Source organism: Tursiops truncatus, chromosome 1 (genome assembly GCF_011762595.2).
Source record: "Tursiops truncatus isolate mTurTru1 chromosome 1, mTurTru1.mat.Y, whole genome shotgun sequence".
NCBI lineage: Eukaryota > Metazoa > Chordata > Mammalia > Artiodactyla > Delphinidae > Tursiops > Tursiops truncatus.
The window spans coordinates 12,297,089-12,322,302 of record NC_047034.1 but is presented as its reverse complement, the minus strand read 5'-3'; the positions used below and the strand labels follow the sequence as shown (position 1 = coordinate 12,322,302).

At 32.5% G+C, this 25,214-nt stretch overlaps 1 long non-coding RNA gene across 1 annotated transcript in view; it reads left to right on the top strand.

The window, feature by feature from the left end:
• LOC141278988 (uncharacterized) overlaps positions 1–17,262 on the top strand; it is a 262,105-nt gene extending 244,843 nt beyond the window's left edge. Inside the window, exon 5 of the long non-coding RNA XR_012332585.1 lies at positions 17,209–17,262. This is a non-coding gene — a long non-coding RNA (uncharacterized lncRNA). The remainder of the gene's footprint in view (positions 1–17,208) is intronic.
• Positions 17,263–25,214: the final 7,952 nt, after the last annotated feature.

Below are 25,214 nucleotides of genomic sequence, written 5' to 3'. Positions count from 1 at the left end.
TACCTTAAAAAGAGGATATGAATATATTTATAAATAAACTAAATACGTATAAATCATAACTATATAATTTATTCATTATACTTAATAAGTACTATGCAGTATGATATAAAATAGCATTTTCTCTTTGAGTTCATAGAGACTGATTACTAGTAAAGGATTGAGCACATAGACTATGTTATTAGTAAAGGATTTTGAGATTAGATCATTTCTCATTCAGGAAGAACTATTACAAATACTACATTATTTCAGAAACTAAGGAAAATGCTAAAATTTTTAAGGAACCACATAGCTATTTTAGTTGTGGGAGGCCCTCAAACTGATCACTTGCAAAGCTAAAGTAAATCCAGGGAAAATTTATTAGCATTTCCATTATTTAAAGAAGAAGATAGATAGTCTATATGTCTAAAAGAACAGTGACATAAAATTATTTTGTTAGTTCCACAGGGGTTTATTGCTATTCAATTTAGAAGTAACCCTTGAGCAGTAAGGAATTGATTTTCCTGTTTAGTATGTAAAATTTGGAAGGCAGTAAAAGAGATTAGCATCAAAATTTTTACACTTTGGAAAGTTTGCTCTCTAGTGTTTGATAACAGAATTTTTCAAATCTTTTACACTTAAGAGTGAAAAGAAAATAGATCCTCTTCTTCTCTTTGAAAAAGTACAGATTTAATAATGATTCACATACAAAAACTCTTCTTGACTTGCACTTAAAGTGAAGAAAAACTACAGGTTTCTTCCAGAGTCTTAAAATAGGGTTAAGTTTCTTTCCTCAGTAATTTTGAAGCAGTGAGATGCTCCTGTACAATATCACTGAGGAAAACTTGTAACAGGAAAACAAAATCACTGACTGATCTGAAGTAAGCAGCCTATGAAAGTTAGGAATCTTCTGTTGTAAATCCCACTAGCCTATGTGCCAGAGGAGACACTGCTGTACCGCTAAATTATCTTTTGTCAAGAAAAATACTGAAATATGAAGGCGCTTAGGTTTTTGTCTCAATTTTTAAGAGTTTGCTTAATGTTTAGTAGGTACAAAAATGAAAAACATTGAACAGCAACAAGAAAGAGCTGACTCAATGAGCTGAGAGGTAGAAATAAGTATTGATCCTATTTTTTCAACAACTTGTGTCAGTTTGGTATACACTACTCAAATATTTATCAAAAATACCTTTAGGGCTTCCCTGGTGGCGCAGTGGTTGAGAGTCCGCCTGCTGATGCAGGGGACACGGGTTTGTGCCCCAGTCCGGGAAGATCCCACATGCCGCGGAGTGGCTGGGCCCGTGAGCCATGGCCGCTGAGCCTGCGCATCCAGAGCCTGTGCTCCGCAACGGGAGAGGCCACAGAAGTGAGAGGCCCGCGTACCACAAAAATAAAATAAAATAAAAAAATACCTTTAAAAATCTATCTTATTTCCACAAAATCAAGCATATAATTATATGTATATAGGTGTGTGTGTAAATATATATATGTATGTATACATATATATAAATTGTTACAGTTTTGTTTCTTCGATGATAATTGTAAAAAATGGAAAATACATTGTATACAAACATAAAGTAAAAATGTACAAGTCTTATGAAAGAAATTTTGTAACAATTTGGCATTCAAGAAAATAACATGATGAAGTGAGAGAGTAGCATTGACATATATACACTACCAAATGTAAAATGGATGGCTAGTGGGAAGCTGCTGCATAGCACAGGGAGATCAATCCATGCTTTGTGACCACCTAGAGGGATGGGATAGGGAGGGTGGGAGGGAGACACAAGAGGGAGGAGATACGGGGATATATGTATATATAGCTGATTCACTTTGTTGTACAGCAGGAACTAACACAACATTGTAAAACATTTATACTCCAGTAAAGATGTGGAAAAAAATAACATTCTTATATTGTAAACCTCTATTATCGTTTTGTCCATAATGCAAATTACAAGGCTTTTGTTAACCTTACAGTTATTAAGCTTAAATCTACACCAGTGTTGCTAAATAGGAAAATGAAGAACTGCTAAAAAGCTGTGATATGATTTATGTGAATTCCCCATTTTCTACAGTGTACTAATAAAGTGACAAATATGATTCCAGTGTCTCTGTTATTTTGCTTGTGGAAATCCATGTCAAACCTGGATATGAAATAATTTAGTACAGTCAGCTTTAATTGCACTGCATCAATCATTTCACCCCTTGTTTCTCAAAAGAGATCTTGATCCAACATTGACTTGCTGTGGTCTTTACTTTTTCTGACATTAATATTTCCACCCAAAATTTGGGGGTATGTTTTGGTTTGTTGGCATGGCTATTGTTTCTCAAATAATCTTTGTGCATACTTTGTGACCAGTTTTAGTACAGTTTAAATAATTGACTTACGTTTTAACAACTTATGAAAATCAAAGTTGCCCCAGTCAAAATATTTGTTTTGCCTGCTGCCTCATTATTATTTTTTTTGTTGGGATTACTTTGTTTTTTCTATTTTATGATGTTTCTCTTTTAGATATTTATGTTTTCTAGTGATTTATGAAGTAGATATCATAGGTTTATTTTTTCTGGTTGTTCCTTTTATGTATTCTAAGAAATAATATTTAGACAACAGTGTAGTAACACTTAAAGTCTATTATGAAATTTGGTTCATTTGTTCATTAATCTGTTCATTCATTAAAAAATATTTATTGACATCTGATATTTGCATGATATCTTGCTAGACTAATAGAAATATTATATGTCTAACAATAAAGGTTTTGTTTAACTGTGGGTGATTCAGGAATATAAGTAGATTTTATAGTATCAAGATGTTCAAATAATAAAAAAGAGATTGATTCCATTGACAAAAACAAAACAAAAACTAAGTTCATTCTTTCATCATTCCAATGGAAAATACAAATACTTTTATCAATTACAAAATCAAACACAGTTACAATGTATCCAAATATCAGATTCATCTCTTTAGGAACTTTAGTGATAAGGAATTTTCCCACCCTAATGCATAATTTCTAATTAATAGCTAATAGGTTCACTCTAATGATTAATTTCTTACATTAGGATTCTAGTATTCTGGTCCCTCTTTATAGAAGATGTTTGGCTCTGATCCTGCAGCTGTTTTTAGTCACTCAAGGTCAGAGAGATCGAACAGAGAGAAAAGAGGAAGATATGGGGTTACCCTCTTGATGTTTTCCATATCAACTATTGGAAAAAATTATCCTATTCCCAAACTAACTATTTATGAACCGATTTTAGTAATTTTTAAAGAAATATTTGTTTCACCTATGCAAAATAATGCTTTATTTCAACCTCAAATACAACTTCAAATAGAGAAGAGTTATCCTTCCAGATGTGTTTAATTATTTCTTAGTCATTTATTATAACAATGTACTAAACACAAACTAATGAATGAATACTAAAGTATAGAGTGAGATTTGAGCAAAATTAAAAAATTTTTTTGAATAAAGGTACTTCTATCTTCATTCTATTTTGTCTCCCTTTTTTCTCTGAGTACTCACACTTCAGATCCTTTTAAAATGTTTTCTAGCCACCAAGAAGTACTCACTGTAGTCTCTCATCCAGAATTGCTTATTTGCGTAATGCGTCATCCTGTGTGTGTGTGTGTGTGTGTGTGTGTGTGTATGTGTGTGCATTCATGCGTGTGTATGTATCTCGATTGCCATCACATTTAGCCTTTCTAATTTCCTTAATTTTATTCTTCTAAAGATATCTAATTAACAAATTAATAGTATGTTTTATTTGGGGCTGGTGGCATTTTGAAAAGCAATGTTCTTTTCTGAAAAAGGACTTTAGTTTTATACAGTCCCTCATTTCCTTGATTCAAAGGAGTTTCAAATTATGCATCTTTTATGCATTCTAACAGGATATTTTGGAAATTGATCCCCAGATCAATATCCATGTAGTCATTAGAACTTTTCTTCTTATTTCTATATATATGACTGCTTGGATATTTGAATCTGATACTCAGGCAATTATTTTTAAAAAGTTTGCCAAAACCTCAGAAAGCCAAAATCATTTAGTTAATTACGGTGTCTATTAAAGAAAACAATTCTTTACACTACATCTTTATCTAGGAAAAAATGTGTCTTTTCTCACTAACTAGGAAATGTGAGTTCTTAGGTGAATTAAACTAATAATTATGTTTATATTGATTTGTGTTTATTGTAAGTATTTTCATATTACTTTTAATTTGTAAAAATGGGAAAATTCTCCACATTTTATTATTAAATATTACTTGGAAACATATGCTGAATCAACAAAACCGATCAGGGTTATAGCTGGTTTATATGGAAGTAGAAACCTCTAATGGATTTCAGTGAGTATAGTTCATAATATTATCTGCCATTTATAAATACATCAGAAACTTTTCAATGAGGTAATAATTTTAAGCTATGAATTATTTTTTTTCATGAGAAAAGTATTAGAAAAATCATACTGATATTCAAAAAATTACCAAGATAAAATATTTTAAATTAGTGACTGGATAATGTAATTTTAATATAAAAATGCAGTACACCAGCTATAAATGTCACCAAGAGCTGAATATCATTCATCAAAAGTAGTTAATGTGTATATGGTTCAGAATTATTTAATTATTACAGTACTAAACTATGCCTAACATAATTTATAATGTTCTATCAAAGTTGAGTTACAGAGAGAATTAATGGTGTATATGTTGAATATTTGAAAAAGTAAATTAATCAATTTAAAATCCAAGAAATATTAAAGGCAATAATATACATGAGTACACTTATTTAGATACACAATAGAATAAAAGAAAATCATATACTATCCTTGAAACTGATAGTAAACTGTCTTCCCACCTTAGAGTCCAAGCCATGGTAATATTGAAAAATTTTGTGGTCAAACAATATCCACTGAGTATAAATTCTCAAATTTGCAGGATATACTCTGCACGTTTCACCATCTCTTTGTAACTTAAATTTATGAGGGATTTTAATATTAGCTTTTTAAAAATCTACTTTAAGTTATGTTGTATTAAAGCTACCTGTTCTAATCTATATGTACATTATTTTACATTTACTAAAAATTTCTAGTAAAAAGATTTTTTTCTTCCAGGAAAGAATTTAAATTGATATCCACACATATCTGTGATTCTTACAGGATGTCTGATATTATGCTTAAACATTACGTTTGTATTCTTTCCTCTTTTTTTCAGGATATAGGTTTAATTGCTTTTTGTATTTGAATATTTTTATTTTTTCAGTCTTCTATTTATTACTCTGTCTTGGTCACAAGTTCAATTTAAAAGGATGTTTTCTCCTTTAACTTTTACCCTTCACTATAAAGTTTTTCTTTTTTCCTATTCAGAACTCTTATTTCAACCGAACATATTTATCACTCCATCCAAAAGTACTATGGATTATTTATTTCTGAATCATCACACTATTTCCACTAATATCTAAAATAGCTGGGCTTTAATTCATTCTTGTTCTGCTCTGAATCACCAGAGGTGATTAGCATAGCCTCTTTAGCAAGAAGAAAAGCCACAGAGACCTTTAGGGCCCCTGGAATTGAAGGTCCTGCGAATGATAATTATCCAGTGTTTAAACAATTAAATTCATTTCCAAATGGCCTATCTTGAATGAAATTCATAGAACACATTAATAAATTATTGAACCAAATCAAATTTTACTCTGCCATTTTTCTTATTTTTAACAGTAGAGTTCTCATAATAAATAGGAGCCATGATTCTGTACCTCAAAAATAGTGAATTCATTTATTATTTTGAAATTGTATTATTATTGTGTTATCTTAAGTAGATGTCAGGTGCTTCAGTTTAAATGACTCATAATGCCTGGCCTTTCTTTACCTAGAACTCACTGTTAGTCCCTTCCTGTATGCTGTAGGCAGAATAATGGCCTCCCCAACTCCTCAAATGTTCACGTCTTAATCCCTAGAATTTGTGAATATGTTATGTTACATGGTGAGGGAGAATTAAGGCTTCAGATGGAATTAAGTTTGCTAATAAAATGACTTTGAACTGGAGGGATTATCCTGGATTTTCCTGGTTAGTGCAACATTATCACAAGGGTTCTTATAAAGGCTAGAGAAAGATGGAAGAATCAGTGTCAGAGTGATGAGATGTGAGGAAGACTCAACCAGCCGTTGCTGGTTTGGTTCATGACTCCATTCACTGGTTCATATATGGTACTGACATTGGTAAGATTAACACGAGGTATTCCTACAGCACTACCAAAAGGACTCTTACTCATTCCCCAACATTAAAGATTCCCAGTTTTGTTCACTTTATCCAAGTTTGGAGAAATTTAAAAAGCCAAGAGGCAGAGATTTCAATGACACCCTTGACCTGAAATCTCTTGGGGAGTTTATGCAAATTAATCAAGATAAAGATTTACAAATGGGCCAGGGGTCCTCAGCTTAATTCCTTGCTGAGGAACCAAAGCCTTCTGCACAAGGTCACAAGATTTTAAGTTTTATTACTTTTATTTTTATTCATTTTAACTTTAGTATTTTATTTCTAACATTTTATTTTTTCAAATATCCATGGCTATATTTAATAGTCTTTTAATGCCTTGCTTCTGTTTTTTATTACCTCCATTATTTTTTTTAATTTTTTAATTATGATAAGCATAAATATATCCTATAACTGATGGTTCCAATATAGGGAATCTTCATGAGTCTGATTCTGTTGTTTGATTATCTTCCGACTCTCAGTCATATTTCCTTCTTCTTGACTTTTCATAGACTAAGTTGCTGAAGTCATATTCACTGTTATTTTACATGTTACTATAAGATTTGGTTTTAGGCTAAATTTATTGATAGAGAGCTTTTTTTGGTTCTGTGAGACACATGAGGGCACTAAGCCACTTGGTACTAAAGTCATATCTAAGTTTGTAATTACTTACACCATAATATGTAATACAAATCAAATCCTATGTGAAAACCAGCCGGAGTTATGAATTCTCAGAGGTGTCACATCTCCCAAAGGAGGACTATAATTTAGTTTATCTTTCATTGAAGGTACAGATCTTTGGGAATCCAGTTTTATGCTTGGTCACTCTGCACTAAAACCGTCCTCCATATTGCATGCTCACGTGCTTGTAGATTGTCTCCTGTGGATGGCCATCATCAAAAAGTCTAAAAACAATAAATGCTGGAGAGGGTGTGGAGAAAAGGGAACCCTCCTGCACTGTTGGTGGGAATGTAAATTAGTAGAGCCACTATGGAGAACAGTATGGAGGTTCCTTAAAAAACTAAAAATAGAGCTACTGTGTGCTTCTGCAATCCCACTCCTGGGCATATATCCAGAGAAAACCATAATGCAAAAAGATACAAGCACAGCAGTGTTTATTGCAGCATTATTCACAATAGCCAAGACATGGAAACAACCTAAATGTCCATCGACAAATGAATGGATAAAGATGTGGTATATATATACAATGGAATATTACTCAGCCATAAAAAAGAATGAAATAATGCCATTTGCAGCAACATGGATAGACCTAGAGAATATCATATTAAGTGAAGTAAACCAGACAAAGACAAACATCATATCTTATCACTTATATGTAGAATCTAAAAGATTGATACAAATGAACTTATATACAGAACAGAAATAGACCCACAGACATAGAAAACAAACTTATGGTTTGTTATGGTACCAAAGGGGAAAGGCGGGGGGTAGGGATAAATTAGGAGTTTGAGATTAACATACATACTAATATATATAAAATAGATAACCAACAAGGACCTACTGTACAGCACAGGGAACTATAGTCAATATTTTGTAATAACCTATAAGAGAAAAGAATCTGAAAAAGAATATATATATATACACATTATATATATTATATATATGTATATACATATATAACTCAATCACTTTGCTGTATACCTGAAACTAACACAACATTGTAAATCAACTATACTTCAATAAAAATAAATAAAATCAAAAGGTAAGACTGTAAAAAACAAACATAAACAAACAAAAAGTAAACCACTGAATTCCTTGAGATCTTCAAATCCCCTCATAGTAGGTGTTGGCTTTGGCTCACTTGCATTCTCTATTTGTCTTCATCCTACTCTTTTGGTCTCATAATTTCCCCTCCTTTCTTGCAAGTCCATTTATATATTTCAAAGTATATGCATTGCTATATTTATCAAGTATTTATTTTGTGGGAGATAGGTTTGCGGGATAAATAGTCTATACCATTTGTGGGAAATTTTGTCAGCTATATTTTGCAGAGTAAAAAAACATTTTTAATTTGGTAACTTAAAAAATAGGCCATTTATATATCTTAGGATTCCATGGGTCAGTAGTTTGCCCTGGGCTCCCCTGGGAAGCTGTAAGGGGTTCTTCTGATATATCAATGATCCCAAGATCAGCAAGAGAGAGCAAACCCAAATGAACAAGAATTTTTAAGCCATTCCTTCCATCATATTAACTATTATCCCATTAGTCAAAGCAAGTCACATGGTCAAGTGCAGATTCAACAGTTAATTAAAAAGACTCCACCCTTTTTATGAGGAGCTACAGTGTCATATTGAAAAAGTACCAACAAAGTAAGAGGAGGGGAAATTAATGGCTATATTTGCAATATACTACAAAAAGAATTTCCTTATTATTGATTTGTGTCATTTTCCTTTTTATGTGACATTTATGCCATCCTTTTTAATTTTTAAAATAGTCATTATTAGTCACTTAATGATATTGAAATATTAATATATGCATCTGAATCTAAAGCTTTATAAGGATAGGTGAATAACATTATCATTGTATTACTAGTATAATTAAGGGAATGCTTAAATATGTTTGTATTTACATAACTTTTAACTGAAAAATATATTTTTAAATATTCATAAGATTCTGTTCTCATAATTTGTTAGATTAGAAACCCTGGAAAGTATAATACTGCTTAAGAAAATAAATATATATCATAGACTTTAATGAAAATAAAGGAAATGATAAATGCAAAATTCAGCATAGACATTATTTATAAAACAGCAAAGGAAAAAAAAGGTTGCAGTCAGGGGTAGATCCAAAGAGATTTCAAATTAGTGATAATATTACTTCTCTTAAACTGGGAAGGGGTTATCTGGAAAGCCCATTGTGTGTTTTATGATAAAATATAACACTGCAGTATTGTGCAACAGTAAGATATTGATTTTGTTCTCAATAAGTGTGACTAAATCAAATGGGTAGCCATGTTTAAAAGTTGAATTCTTGTCCTCTAATTCAAACCACATACAGAAAACAATTCCAGTAAGATTGTTGATATTGAAACCAAGCAGGACCCTGCAGGCCTTCCTGCGGACAAACCCCTCTCTCCCCAGCCATGTCCCCCATCTCTTGTTTGTAGAAAAGCTTTAGCCTCCTAGGCCTTCCCTGAATTCCAAAAAGCAAACTTAATTAGAGAAATGAGAAAATATAGACACAGTGGAAAAGAAGACAAATAATAATAGTTTAGCCATAAAACAAAGTCAAGGATTTTTAGTTCCTCCTCAAAGGCTATATATAATATACTGAGCCACATCCACTAGTTATTTTGCAGATACTAAAACTTCCACCAGGTGGAGGACCTTAACTCATGCTGACCATTAACACATGACCCCCAGACTGGCTGGAGCCTGAAGATTAATAATGCTGACTCCTCTGACCTCACATGGTTACCTCACCACCCACCAATCAGAATTATGCACAAGCTAAACACATACCCCATGACCCTCTCCCTCACTTTGTCTTTAAAAACCCTTTCTTAAAAGCCATCAGGATATTCAGAATCTTTTGAGCATGAGCTGCTTATTCTCCTTGCTTGGCCCTGCAATAAACTCTGTGCTTTCCTTCTCTACAACCTGGTGGGAGCCACATGGCACCAGATAAGCCAAGTAGACCAAAATAGCACTATAAAGATTCTGAAAATTAAACTGCCATTGCACCCACAGTCCCCAAACTAGGCCAAGACTAACAAACTGAACCTAAACAGGGCGACTATCTGCTAACGTAAAATATTTAAATAGAACTAAGGGAGTCTTAATAGATCAGACATCTAAGATACTATTTTTAAAAATCATGTAATAAAAAGATACAAGAAAATCACCACTTGAATAAGAAAAGACAATCAACTGATACCAACATCATGATGAATCAGATGTTGCCATTTTTTGACAAGGATTTTTAAAGCAGAGTCTGAGCAGACTTTAGAAAACTGACACTCTATATAAAATATCAATGAGAAATTCTCAAATTTCTCCCATATATTTACTTTATTTCATCACTTAAAAACTAAAAATATATATTGAAATCCTTATCTATCTGCCCCAAACAATGAATATTATAAATTACCATTTTCTTTGTTATAAAACTAAAAATAGAAAGTTAAATTTGTATGATTTCTGGAATATTTTGCTCCATAAAATTTAGCAGTGCAAATGCACTGCACAAAAATTTTGAATGTTACAATTTAATTTTTGTTTTCACATATAAGAAAATTAACTTAAATAAAACAAAATAAAATTCTATACATATTGATATCCCTAGTTAGTAAGTATTTGCTAACAGACTAAATAAATGCTTCTGTGATGCTCTCATTATGCTCACATTATGGAAATGCCTTGTTTTTGTTTGGTGAGGCATAACACATGTCCTTGAATGTGTTTTCAATGCTATTTTTACTGATTATTTTTGCATTTAATTTCATCGACTTATGCAAACATTTGGGTATGCTATCTCATTTTTCTTAACTGCTACACTAATCCTAGTTAATCCTAAAATATAACACAGGTCTTTTTCCATGGGTTTATTAACATGCCAAGATGTATCAGTTCAATACGTAGCCTTGTATTTTTAACACCTACTGTTGTCATACTTTCTTAGTCTCATTTAACACATGCATCTCTAAATTCTCATCTGAACTCCAACTATCCTTTTTTGTTTCCTACTTTTTCCCTGCGTAAATCTCTCCCTTTGTCACAGTGTTCTTTTTTTTTGTTCATTTGCATAGAGCCTTCATATATAAGGTTACATAATAATATAGGTTATATACATATGTAGGTTACTACCTATGCGAGGTTATATAGTATAGTGGTTAGAAGTATGGGCTCTTAAAGTTGGCTAGACTCCCTGCATTTAAATCCCAGTTTTATCTCTATGAACTTTGGAAAGTTTATTAACCCCCTCGGTTTCCTCATCTATTTAAAAGAAAGGGGCAGTAATATGCCTGCCTTGGAGACAAAATAGGTAAAAAATTTGGATCAGTGTCTAACAAATAATGGGTGATCAATATACAGTGGACCCTTGAACAACATGGGTTTGAACTGTGTGGGTCCACTCATGTGCAGATTTTTTTCAATATACAGTACTACACGATCTGTGGTTGGCTGAATCCATGGATACAGAACCACAGATATGAAGGACTAACAATGGGACTTAAGCATCTGCTGGTTTTGGTACCACTTGTTGTTCAAGGGTCAACTGTATCAGTAACTATTATTCTTCAGAATTAACTGGTGTACACATGGCTGTGGTATATCAATCTGGAATGATGATCAACACTTTGCCTTTCTTCATGGTTGACTCATTTCAAATTCAAAACATCCATATAAATTATTATTCTTCCAGCTCCTCCTGTAGACTTGAAATTTCTATCTTTGACACATACATATGATTAGAGTTTTGTAATTATAATTTGAATAATCATACTCATTTGAACCATGTACCCATTCAGTCATAAAATCTTGAGAGTCATCTTTTATTCTTATATCTGTCATTCCATTAAAAGAAACTAGTGATCATTCTCTGAGTAAATATGTCCATAACATATGTATGTAACATATTCCAATTTTACACGAAAAAAGAAAATCACCATAATTCCCATCATCCAAAGTTATCCACTCATAATATGTACAGGTAGAGCTGTATTAATTTGGATTCATAAAAACATACTTTTTCACTTTGTTTCCAAAAGTATTTGTAAACTGCTCATAAAACTCACTATATTGTGTCACTTTTTACATGCCAATATTGTGGAACTGCTCTATACCATTGGTCCCCAACATTTGCGGCACCAAGGACCGGTTTCATGGAAGACAGTTTTTCCACGGATGGGGTGGGGGATGGTTCAGGCAGTAATGCGATCGATGGGGAGCAATGGGGAGCGGCAGATGAAGCTTCACTCTCTTGCCCGCCACTCACCTCCTGCTGTGCGGCCCGGTTCCTAACAGGCCGCGGACCGATAGCAGTCCATGGCCCCGGGGCGTTGGGGACCCCTGCTATACAATATGGCTATTGAAGTGTATATTTAAATTAGCTCTAATCAAATAAAATTAAATTAATTTTCTCACTGGCTATATTTTAAGTGTTCAACAGACACATGCAACTGTGTTATACTATATTGGAGAGAATAGATATAGAACATTTTTTTTCATAAAAAGTTCTATTAGATTCTATGATGTTTGTGGGAGAAGGGCAGCTCTCAACCAGGATATTGACAAGCCTTCCCTACCATTCAGCTGGGCTCTGTGGTAGCTCTGTGGGCACATGGCTCAAAAAGATGTGGATATTTAATGGAATAGCATATTTTATATTTTGCCAATTTTAAAACCCTTAATAATACTTTGGATGAAAGCATTTAATGAATGCTTAATCCTTTTTGTAACAGAAAACTAAAAGAGTAAATATCATTATTATTATTATGTTATTAGGTTTACAGAATTGGATTTAAAATGTTTCAAAAATATAATGCTGGATAAAATAAAAGCTTTAAAATTTAGTAATGATTATTAAAAACCTTTAATATATGTTTTAAAACAAGATTACATGGCAGTAGATGAGAGATATGATTAACAACAAAACAGTGGAAAATGATGTCAGGATCTAGTGGTATCAGTTGTTGGAAAGTTTAATGAGTCAATCATTTAAAGCAGATGCTAAAATAGCAGACATAATCTTGTTTGCATTAATGTAGTATAAACAACATCACAGAAAATAATCACCTAACAGCAATCCATGTGGTATAAAACAACCCCAAGAGGATTTTGCACGTTAATAGAAAACATGCTATTTATCTTTAAAGCATTGAACTTCACACGGTCCAGAGTTCATAGTAAACACTCCACAAAAATTTTGAACTTCAATCCTAAAGAGCATTTAGGGTAACAGTGCAAATTAAAGAGATGAGAAATACACATCACACAGACACTCAAAATAACTACACACTTACAAGACACAGTTCAAGGCAAGGTGTGAAAAATGTTTAAATACTTAGCTGCCATCTCTTCCTTCCCTCCTTCCTTCCTTCCTTCCGTCCTTCCTTCCTTACCTCCACACATATTCATTGGTTATTGTGTCAATAACAGCCATGGAAATAGGCATGACCTGTGAGAAGGAGAGTAGATTAACCCTATGTTGTTTCAAATTGCAAAGCTAAGAATATTTCAATTATAAATGAGGAAGAGCTAAACAATAATGGACCAAGCTGCTTGTTGTCTCTTGAATTGCAATGTCTTTTGGTGCATATCTTTTGGAAGATTTTTAAAGGCCTCAAATATAACCTTATATTAACGTTGTATAGTTTGGTAAAACGTTCATTACTAGTGACATATCAAAGTCTAATTTTAATGCACAGTTTACCTAGCACTCATTTTCATTGTAAATATTGATGTTATTTAGTATATCTTCATTGTGAATTTGATCCTTTAGCATTTTAAAGATTTATATTAATATACGTTAATAATTTCCAGATGCACTTAAATGTCTCTGATAGAAAATTGGGATCCCTGATAAACTGATTTGTGTTAACTCTGCATATGTAGTTTTTATTTCCTCTTTTTTTCAGTCTTCTAAATGCCTTTATTTTAGATCTGTTGCTTTTATATAATTTAAAGTCATATTTTATTTTGTTATTAAATCAGATAGCTATTTTTCTTTAAGTATGTGAGTTTAGTCCATTCTCACACCCATATGTAACTATGATAGATATGTGTAATACTATTTCTGTATCTCATATTATTATTATTTTATCTTATAATTTCTAGTTCTTTGTTCTTTAAATGTTTTACATTGTACTTCCTTTTCTTAATTATGTGATTTTATTATAAATTTAAAATTAGAAAGGCTTGTATTATAAATGAGCTATATTTTATTAGAAATAGTCTCTGTAAGTTTAGAGATTATCCAGTAATTCTTTATTATGAACATAAATTTATTTCTTCTCTCTTGACTTATGCCCCCTGATTTTATTTAATTGTACAACTATTCTTAATTTTACCTTCGTGTTCTTAGGTATAATTAAAACTCTTTTTGATTCCTCATTTTTAAATGAACCATTTATTGAGGTACAACATACATGCTGAACAATACACAAAGCATAAATATGCACCAAGTGTACACATTAGTGTAAATACCACTTGGAATCACTACATCTCTAACTATGGTTTTAATGTAATATTTTGAAATGATCATTATTAAGAGTTTGTAAAGTGATGTTAAAAGGAGCATTGTGAAATATACAACTGAAGTCAAGATGGAAAACATTTTTTTGCATTAAGTTTTCTATCAACCAGCTATGCAGGCTTCCCAGACTCGGCTCCGAGGCTTGCCTCTCCAGATACTAGAACTTGACTATGCCTGTGAATGCTTGAGGGAGCATAAGATCAATGATAATTATTTGTTTTTCGAATAAAATACCCTAGAATATTCTCCTGTACTAATTAGGACAATCAAATAAAACAGATAAAACTGATAACTTTGGAAAGGTGGCCAAGAACCTATGTTCACAGTATGATTAAAAGAAAATTATGCCCTCTCAGTGCCACTCTGTTTGATATTATAATCAGTAATTGTTTTACTAAATTAATTCCATTCTGCATGGTAAAAATATATTTTGAATTAAAATTATATACTCTAATAGTTTAATAAGTATTAAATAATCTAGAATAACTTCAAAATATATACAATGAATTGATGACCTCAAACCTCTCTTTAGAAACTGGTTGTGTTTAAAAATAAAAATGAAAAAAATGTAAAAAGCTTTTCACAAAACGCCCACATTAATACCTAACAGAAGAGAGAATAAAAATAATGTGCCTATCACCACTTCCATAAATAAGATGGAGGAAGCACATATAATGTAATGCAGTTTTTTCTCTCTTTATAAAATTAATTCATTTTTATTTGTTTATTTATTTATTTTTGGCTCTGTTGGGTCTTTGTTGCTGTGCACAGGCTTTCTCTAGATGCGGCGAGCAGGGGCTACTCTTCATTGCAGTGCATAGGCCTCTCATTGCAGTGGCTTCTCTTGTTGCAGAGCACGGGCTCTAGGGAACACGGGCTTCAGTAGTTGTGGCACGTGGGCTCAGTAGTTGTGGCTCACGGGCTCTAGAGCGCAGGCTCAGTAGTTGTGGCGCACAGGCTTAGTTGCTCCATGGCATGTGAGATCTTCCTGGACCAGGGCTCGAACCTGGTCTACTGGATTGGCAGGTGGATTCTTAACCACTGCGCCACCAGGGAAACCCCTATAAAATTAATTTATTAACTCTTCTTGAGATAACTTTGATTTTCTTGTTTCTTTTATCTTATTCTCTAATTAATATAATAATTTCACCTAGAATGAACTCATTGAATATTAGTTGGTTTGGGTGTGTTCAAAATTTAAATTATGCACGTAAGAAGCAGATTTTAAAATATTTGTTGAAATGAATGCATCTTTTAGTCAATTTCAGTCATAAATATATTATTATAGGCACTAGTGGTTAGCATCTCAGAATGACCCTAACAATTCTTTGAGTAATTACCTAATTGTTCTCTTTCACTCACTAGACTCTAATGCCCATGCAAGCTGTAGATCATTTCCTTACCAATGATTGTGCCTGGCACAGAAAAGTTTTCATATTTTGGTATGAATTAAAATGTAGACATTAGATTATCTAAATTAATCAACTTCTGATTAGCCATGCCTAAATAATGAAGACTGAGGATTGAAGATTTTCTCCAAACAACCAGTCTTCAGTATGATCAACAGTGATCAATTGTCTCTGCCCCATTACTCATCATGGCCAGACATCCCTCCACTCTCTCTGTGCATCAATTATAACCGACAACTACTCCCACGTTAAACTTTGCCTTTATGTGCTGATGTGTTCTTAAAATAACATGAATAATCAAGAGTTGACTGGCAGCATAAAGTGAACTTGACAATTTATTCAAGAATATCAAGTAAATGTGTTTAATCCATTAGGAAAAAAATCTTACCTCATTCTTTTGAAGTACTTTCTCTCACACTCTTTCCAGTATTCATCTATGTCTTCATGATAAATTATATCAAAGATAGCTTCTTTTGGTAATTTTCTTCCCTCTAATAGTAGAACTGTCTCTTTTTTGTAAAATCAGTCACTCTGTCACAGTAATTTTATCATTTTCTGTTCTTCTATATTATAAACAAAAGTAATAAAGAAAATCACTCTTCAATTATTGCCCTCCAAAATATATGTTTAAGCAAATCACTCAACTTGGTCTTTTTTATCAGTATCTTATTACATCAGATTCTTTAATAGTCACATATATTTTTATTATAACTGGATCACATGTATTACCATTTCTGCTTAAAATAATTTTTCCCAGGGAGGGAAATAAATAGTGCCTGTGATACACCAATGAATAAGAGAAAGACCCTGATCTCATAAAGCTTACATTTATGTATAGAATTATTGTCATGAATATTCTATGAAGAGAACATAAAATAGGCCAAAAGGAAAGTGTGATGGTTATTCATTTAAGTAGCATGATGAAGTAAGTACTTTCTGATGATGTGAAGAATGAGTGTAACCTGAATGAAATGAGAGTGAGGGCCATATGGAAGCAGAAGAGAAAGAGTTAGAGATTGCTTTTAAAGTGACAGAAACAGATTAGAGCCCAAAGTAAAAGCTCAATATGCATTAGAAGAACTTCCATCAGACCCACATCTCTGAGTGTGCAATTGAGTGCTAGAAAAGAAGTGTGTAAGTAAGGAGGAGGATATCAATGCTAGAAAGCTCTTAAATTCTGGCTGAAAGTCCTCCTGCTTTGGCAAAACACAAGTAGTTTTAGACATTGACAAAGTTGTTTCTTTGGGAATTTAAATCAATCTTAGCTTGCATTCTATTTTGTTTTGGCTCTAAAAATTCATTTGTTTCCTTTATTCACTCAGTGATTTGTGTTTCCCTTTTGTTGATCTGTGTTTGTTTTCTTTACTGAAGCTTGGACAGTTAAGCCTGTTGCCTGAGAATACATTCATATCACGTTTACCATGGACTCAACTCAGGTATGTTTAGCTCAAAATGAATTCCAAAATGTTAAAAAGCTTAGGGAGATTTAAGACTTACTGATCTTTAGCTGACTGGATTTTACAATGGCCAGTTAGGAATTGTGATATATATCTGTCTATATTTCAGAACCCTTAAAAGTTTTTCAAAAGGAGAGGGAAGTTGAAAATCATTGCTGAGGAGGCAGCACACAGTCTGCTGCAAATTGGTCCTCATTTGTTATTCTGCTGTGTGAGAAGGTGATAGTGATACTCCTACATTGCCCTGGGTTCAGGATTTTGTTGATTCATGTTAAGACCTTGATGACTGGGCTCTCAGGATGCATTCATTGCACACATACTTGCAGTCAATCTCTGTAGAAATGTGTGTCTTTTTTTACCTATCTAAAAAACTTTGCCCAAATTTCACTATCTATGACAGATTTTTTTTAATAATTTGTATAGTTGTAACTGTCTTTTCACTGAGGCTGAATTTTCTTCTCTGATTTTCCTTTTTTTGTTTTTTAATTGACTTTAGGGAAAAGAGCAGGAATAGATATGCCTTTAATGACTTATCTTTATCTGAAGATTTTTTTCTCATTTTTAACTATACTCTGAAAATACTAATATCAAAATATCTGAGTTTTTCATTTCAACATAATTAGCTTTGGCTCAATTCATATATATGCTAATAATCTTTCTTTACTGTTGACACTGACTGATCATTTATCAACACATGAAATTATACAACAGACAAATATGGATAAATGAAGAGAACACTTCAATTAGTGTCATTTTCTTGAGTATGTCAAATGTACATTTTCCTGTACTGCCAAAAAACATCATGGCACCTGTCCTTAGCCAGCCATTTCCTCCAACTATGATTATTGTCTGTCATAGTTACACAATGATTCATCTCAATATAAAAAAAGGTATTACAAAAGAGAAGAAAATTTCACTTTGGGAATCTACTTTGGTGTTAACCCAGAGAGAACAAATCTGTATAGTCGATTACAATAGACTTTCTGGGGTTGGGCTCAGACTTCTCAGTATAGGGTGGACTGAAAAGAAGATACATGAATGTAAACACATTAAGTTCATTTCTGAATGTGAAACTGTCAAATGCAATATTAATGATTTAGCCTTTGGATATAGTATATTTTTTCTTACTAAAAATAACTTTATCTTTTGCTTTAGGCAAATGTAAATACTAATGGGAGAGAATCAAAATTAACTTTCTAGCACTCAAGTCTGAAATGATTGATCAATCTAGACTAAAGCATGTATGTGCCCTAAAAACTTTTACTGTACTTTAAAGTATAAAAATAATATGTTTTACTTTCCTAGTTATGTATCATCTTTATAATCTTCTCACCCTCTTTATTTTAAGTTATTTGAGCAAAAAAGTTAATTATAAGTATTATATATGCCATGGATCTACTGACAATAAAAATACTAATGTAGCCTACTACCTGGATTCACTGAGCTCATATTATAGTGAGAGAGACAATAAGATAAATAAAAAAATTCAACACAGTGCAATGACAGATGTCTTAATGGCTTCTTCAGGATGATTAAGATAAAATCACATGTTCTTAGTATAGTGTCAGTTATTAGTGCATTTTAAACTTAAATAAGCAATTGGAAATTTCAATAAATGTACAATGGCATATTTTACACATCTTATTTTAAAACCTAATTTCTTCCATCCTCTTTTAAAGACCCCCAAATTAGTAAACAGAAGCCTTAACTGAGGTAGTTATTTGCAGAGTGTTCCTTAATTGTCATAGCTTACACTTATGCAGATAAGGCAAGGCATAAATATTACAGTTACCACTTATTTAAAGTACAAGGACAAAAACTCAAAGGTTTGAAACTAATTTATGCTACAGGCAGCACATCTCGAATATAAAGCAAAAGAATGTTGCTGAACTTGCTGAACTGTTGTCGATCACTTGTCTCTGCCTTGGTTTTAATACTTGGTATTCATGGACTTTTCTGATGAATTGAAAAATCTTTCTGTGAGTTTCTTATGAAAGAAAAAATATCATATTCCCCCAGGCTCAAAGCCCCAGAGAACGGGTAACAGCAGGGGAGTTGGTACATACATACAATCCAGGCCTCCCAGCCATAGGAACGTCTGGGGCAACAGGCAGTAGTTGCACTGGGACCTGGGACCCTGTCCTCCAGCTGCTAAGGTGCTCTGCTTGCCACTCTGGCCTTCTACCTGCCCCCTGTGCAGTGGCAGAGACTTGCAACACTGGGCACTGGAGAGGCGCCCACATGACCCTGTCTTCGCCCCACTGTTTCCCTCCCCTGTGACAGCAGAGATTGTGACATAGGAAATCCCAGAGGCAGCTGGAGAACCTACCATCCCAGTGCCCCAGGCAACAAGGTCAGCGACCTTGGTAGCAGTAAGACACCAAAACCCCTGGAGGCAAAAGAAGCTATGAAGAGGGGTTGGGGCAACACCTCTGACAGAGACGGGTGGAGGGTGGAAAGTGCAGACTCTCAAAATTAGAGGCAGTTTTTGATAAGAGAAAAGAAAGAGATAAGAGAAACCAAAATCTTCTGCTATAGCGACACCTACTGGAATGCAAAAGAAAGGCTTCATTTGAAAAGGCACATCTGATAAAGGACTATTATCCAAAATATGCAAAGAACCCTTAAAGCTCAACAACAAGAAAACAAGCCAATTACTAAATGGGCCAAAGACCTTAACAGATGCCTCACCAAAGAAGATATACAGATGGCAAATAAGTATACGAAAAGATGCTTCACATCATATGTCATCAGGGAAACACAAATAAAAACAACAGTGAAATATCACTCTACACCTATTAGAATGGCCAAAATCCAGAACATGAAATGCTAGCAAGGATGTGGAGCAATAGGAACTCTCATTCATTGTCCAAACCTATAAAATATACCAAGAATGAACCCTAATGTAAACAATAGAGTTTGAGTGATTATGATGTGTCAATGTACATTCATCAATTATAACAAATGTACCACTTTGGTGGAGGATGTTGATAATGGGGGAGGCTGTGCATGTGTGGGCACAGGGGCTAATGGGAAATATTTCTACCTTTCAATTTTGCTGTGAAACTAAAACTGTTCTAAAAAAATTAAATCTTTAAAAAGTTATCAAATTTGTTAATTGATTTTATTATTAATAAGATATAACTTCCTTTGTGTTTTTATTGGACAGTTATATTTGCATATACATAAGTAATATATACATTTTTACCATTATCATAAGATATTCTGTGTGTTTAAGATTTTAAGAGATGGTTATATAAGAATATTAACATTTTACATGTTTATGAAGAGTATGTTTTTCCAAGTGTTTTATTTTGTCATTCTTAATATATACATGATTTAATGTTTTATGTCTGAGCTTTATCTTCTTTATTTTGCTTTTGTGTTTAGGAAGATTAGATTGATTTTCTATGCCTGCAGAAAAAATATTCCCAAAATTTCATGTATTATTAAAACAAATATTTATTAGCTCATACTTTCTATGCTCAGGAACCTGGATGTAGCTTAGCTAGGTCCTATGGCCCTGAGTCTCACAAAGCTGCAGTTAAGGTATCAATCAAGATTGCAATCATCTTGAGGGTCAACTGGGAGAACTTCCAAGATCATCCAAGTGACTGTTGACAGTTACTCATACGTTGTTTGACTGAAGACCTCAGTTTCTCAGTGGCTGGAGCCTTCTCATAGGATCACTCACCACATGTCAGCTGATGTCCATTAGAGGAAGCATGTAAGAGGACAAGAGTGAGCAAGAGATGGCAAGGGATTTAAGTCACAGTATTTTGGTAACTTGATATCTCATCACTTTTATTATTCTGCTTAGAAGCAATGCAAAGTATAGCACACATTCAAGAGGAAAGCGTTCCACACACCCACCCCAGGTGTCAAAGATCATTGGGAGTTATTTTAGAAGCTGCCACATAGACCTTTCACAAATCTTATAACAATTATTTTGTATGTATGTGTATGACATTCTTTTTTGACTTCTGGTTTTTCGTGAGATTTTAAAATTTAATTTGTTACATGTTTTTGCTACGATATTTTGGTATGAATATAAAATTTACATTTTATACATGTCCTCAAATATATCAAAAAATGGAATAAGCTTTAATAATCACTGTCACAAAATAAAGCTTTTCCTATTAACTTGACTCAGTTTAGTATAAGCTTTTTCTTTCTGTGTGTGCAATGTTGTATATTGTAATTCAGGAAATTTATTTTCCTTTGTAATTAAAATTACAAGTGGAATTATTAACACTGAGTAGATGAATATTCAATTATGGATTTTGCTTTACTGAAGTCTTTCAGGTATACTTTGCTCATGTCCCTCAAAGCTATCCTATCAAAGTTTTATAACTATTAAGGTCAGAATTATTCAAACTATGTAAAAGCCTGGAAAGGAGAATTATTTTTTTAACTAAGCATAAATGTGAAAGCTAAAATTTAAGATGATTATTTTAGACAAAAGGGATTGATTTAAGGCTATATCCTTGTCACACATACCATATCCTTAAGTTAAGACTATATGGCATTTCTAATTTTTTTTATATTTGAATGAAGATACAAGTATAAAGGCAATTTTAAATAGTGATTCCTCTCTCTTCACACTGATATAGATCGTCTGAATATTCATTTCTAATTACCCACAGAAAGAAGGCATGTTTTTAAACTATCAAAATTGGACTCTTTTTTTCCTTTAAATTTACAGAATACATTGTTGTAAGAATATGTATCATTCCTCTGTTTTTATGATTTTTTTTATGTCAGCTATTTGGTTTAAGTCCTAGATCCTGGACAATATTTTCCCTTGTCCTAAAAATAATACTTTATTGAATAATCTCAAAATCATATTCTTGATGTTTATTTTAAAAAACTACAAAATTGTCATACCTATGACAATGTATACATTTTCTTCAAATAAACTCTTACCATAATAGATTAATTATTGAGTTCACTAAAAATATCCTTCTATCTCATGATACACAGATGTCAAATATCATGTAATAAAATACTCTTTTAACCTATGTATCAGTAAAACCAGTTGAAGGCTTCAAGGCCGCGGGAAATCATCTCATCAGCATATAAGAGTTCATAAAGGAAGTGCCAAGACATCAGGATCTCTGTAACATTCATCTTCTAATTTACTTTGGTCCCGTCAGTAGACTTGGTATACTCAAGAATCATAGATCTTTAACTTTCAAAATGACACTTCAAAGGAAATTGGTGAGTGGATACACAATGTAGTTTATGAAGATTTTCATACATAGTCTTAGGAAAATTATTTTTGGTTTATTCGGATTACTCCTCAAATGAAAAATAAGAAACAAAGAAATAGAATTATCGTCTTTGGCCAAGGATACACCCTTAGACATTCTGTTATTTAGTAATAGTTTTGCAGACTTAACATTTTGGTGAACTTTTAGGTTAACAGAGAATTTTTCGTTTTTAAAGCTAATGTTAAACTCTGTATATTTTATTCTAGGCAAAGCCAAAAGACTTTCACCCAAAAGAAAAGGTGACATTTCCACTTTGTACAGTCTGCTAAAAATGTCACACAAGCTAGAGTTTTAATCCATGTTGGTGGGTTACGCACAGATTGATTTTAAATGTAGCATTTTATTGCTCTAGGAAAAAAAGCATTTCCTTCAAAATAAGATTAAATAGATATGTAATGGGATTTTAGTTATAGAGTTGAATTTTTACACATATTTATTGGTTATTCTATATGAAATTTCCTTTCTGCATTTACTTCTGCTTTAAATATCAGATATAAACACCCTGAAGGGCAGGTGCTGAAATGGCAGACAGACTTAATTCCATCTGTGTAAAAGGTTAGTACCACATTGCAATGCTTAGCATAACCTTAAAAATCCATAATTTAAACTCTGTTTCTAGACTGTTTCATCCTTAAATGTGATTGAGTAATATATATCCTAGCAAGTTAAACATATAGTATGGGACATCATCTTATTTTCATAAAATAATCACACACAGCACAGTTGTCATAATTTCATAAGCTCAGAGTAAATAAATATATTTTTTTTGTTAAATCCTCACAGCCAATGCAAAAAAGTAGTTTTCCTATTATTAATTCTAATTGTACAAAATAGATTTACCCTTATATAATGTCATTCCAAAAACTTAAAAATATTGATAATGATAGTGAAAAAGTATAAAAAGTTTTACTTTCCAGCTTAGATCAGCTTTACTTCACATGGAAGATTTCACAAATTCCAACTGTATATATTCTCATATTGTATAACCCTTGCAGACAATTAAACTTTTCATTGTTTAATATCTTCTACTTTAGAGATTCCTTCTGTCAATATGAAGGCAAATTCATTAGAAATATTATAAAATTTATTCTTGTACTACCTCTATATGATCTGCCATTCCACTTACATGAAATTAATTTCTCATTATTGGTATTCATACCTTTTGCTGAAATATGTTCTGCTAAATTTTACTAGTGATAAAAGTCCCTCAGATTTTGAGCCAGTCCCGCTCTATCCATTCCTCCCCTCAGAAAAACAAACAAAAAAACCAACAAACAAAAAACAAACAAACAAAAATTCTTCTCACAATCCTATTTTCTGTACTGTTTTGTTTTTCTCCTCCCATCTTGCCTCTTCATAGTATATTTTCATATCCATCCAGACAAAAGCAATCACTTCCAAATTGTTTCACCAGATTTATTTACATACTTCACTCATTCAACATATTTATCTTTGAAGCAAAAATTTTTTTAAAGTTATTTCCAGTAGCTGCATGGATGGTTGGAAAAATTATTCTCTCATGTCAAAAATTATTTTTTGCATTTCTATTAATTCTTCCTTTCTTATTTAAAATGTATATAACATGATTCAAAAACTGTAAATTATTACAAATACTACACTGAATTTAGATTGTGTACAATTTTGTTGGTGATTTACTCTTTTAAGACAGAAGGATGTGATACTATTTTGATATATGGTCTAAAGCAGGACTATAATCCACACGTAAAACTGCTAAGTAATTAAATCAGTTCTATACTCAATATAACCATTCTCTCTTGAAATCAATTTAAATTTTAATTAAGAAAAGAAAAAGTTCCCTTCAAGACAGTAGTTAAGGAAATTAAAACAATTAATATATTAAGTAATATTTTTAGAGATGAAAAATCTTAAACGTGTTAATGGCAGTGTTTTACGTAATTAAAGATGTTCAATTGCCAACATCAGCAACAAGTACGTTAACATAATATTAAAATTTTCTAGGATTATTTTATTATTTGTCATTCTGGCAGAGTCCATCCCAGAATTAACTTCTTAGTAATTATAAAAGGCAGTCAAAATAATGGATGCTCTGTTGCACTATTTCACTCCTATGCTGTCACTCTCTCATCCTATGAACTTCTGAGCACTGGCATCATAGCTGTGCGTTCATCTTTGAGAGGCCAAGGACAAAGAGAGAATAACTATGAGCATTGTAGCATACTTCAAAGTCAAAGTTTAATTTGTTAAATTTTATAATTGGCAAAATGCCAATAAATTTTTCTGAAGACCCTAGTCTGAAATGTTGTAATACGAACTTTTTTGGTTATTGATCAAACACATACAAATTTCCAAATAATATACTGGCACATCACTCAGTAATTAATAAACACTGTTGGATTCCATTGTTATAATGAGGATCAATTTAAATTCTTATGTTTTGGAAACGTCATAATAGCTAATAATAAATCAGAGCAAATCTATTGGCAAACAAAAAGCAAGACCCAGTCATGTGACCCAGACCTAAGAAAAGAGTGCAAACTTGGAAAACCAAAGTGTAGCCTATGAAGTTAGCTGCTTTTTTTTTTTTAATAGATCATTATTGGAGTATAACTGCTTCACAATACCGTGTTAGTTTCTCTTGTACAACAAAGTGAATCAGCCATATGCA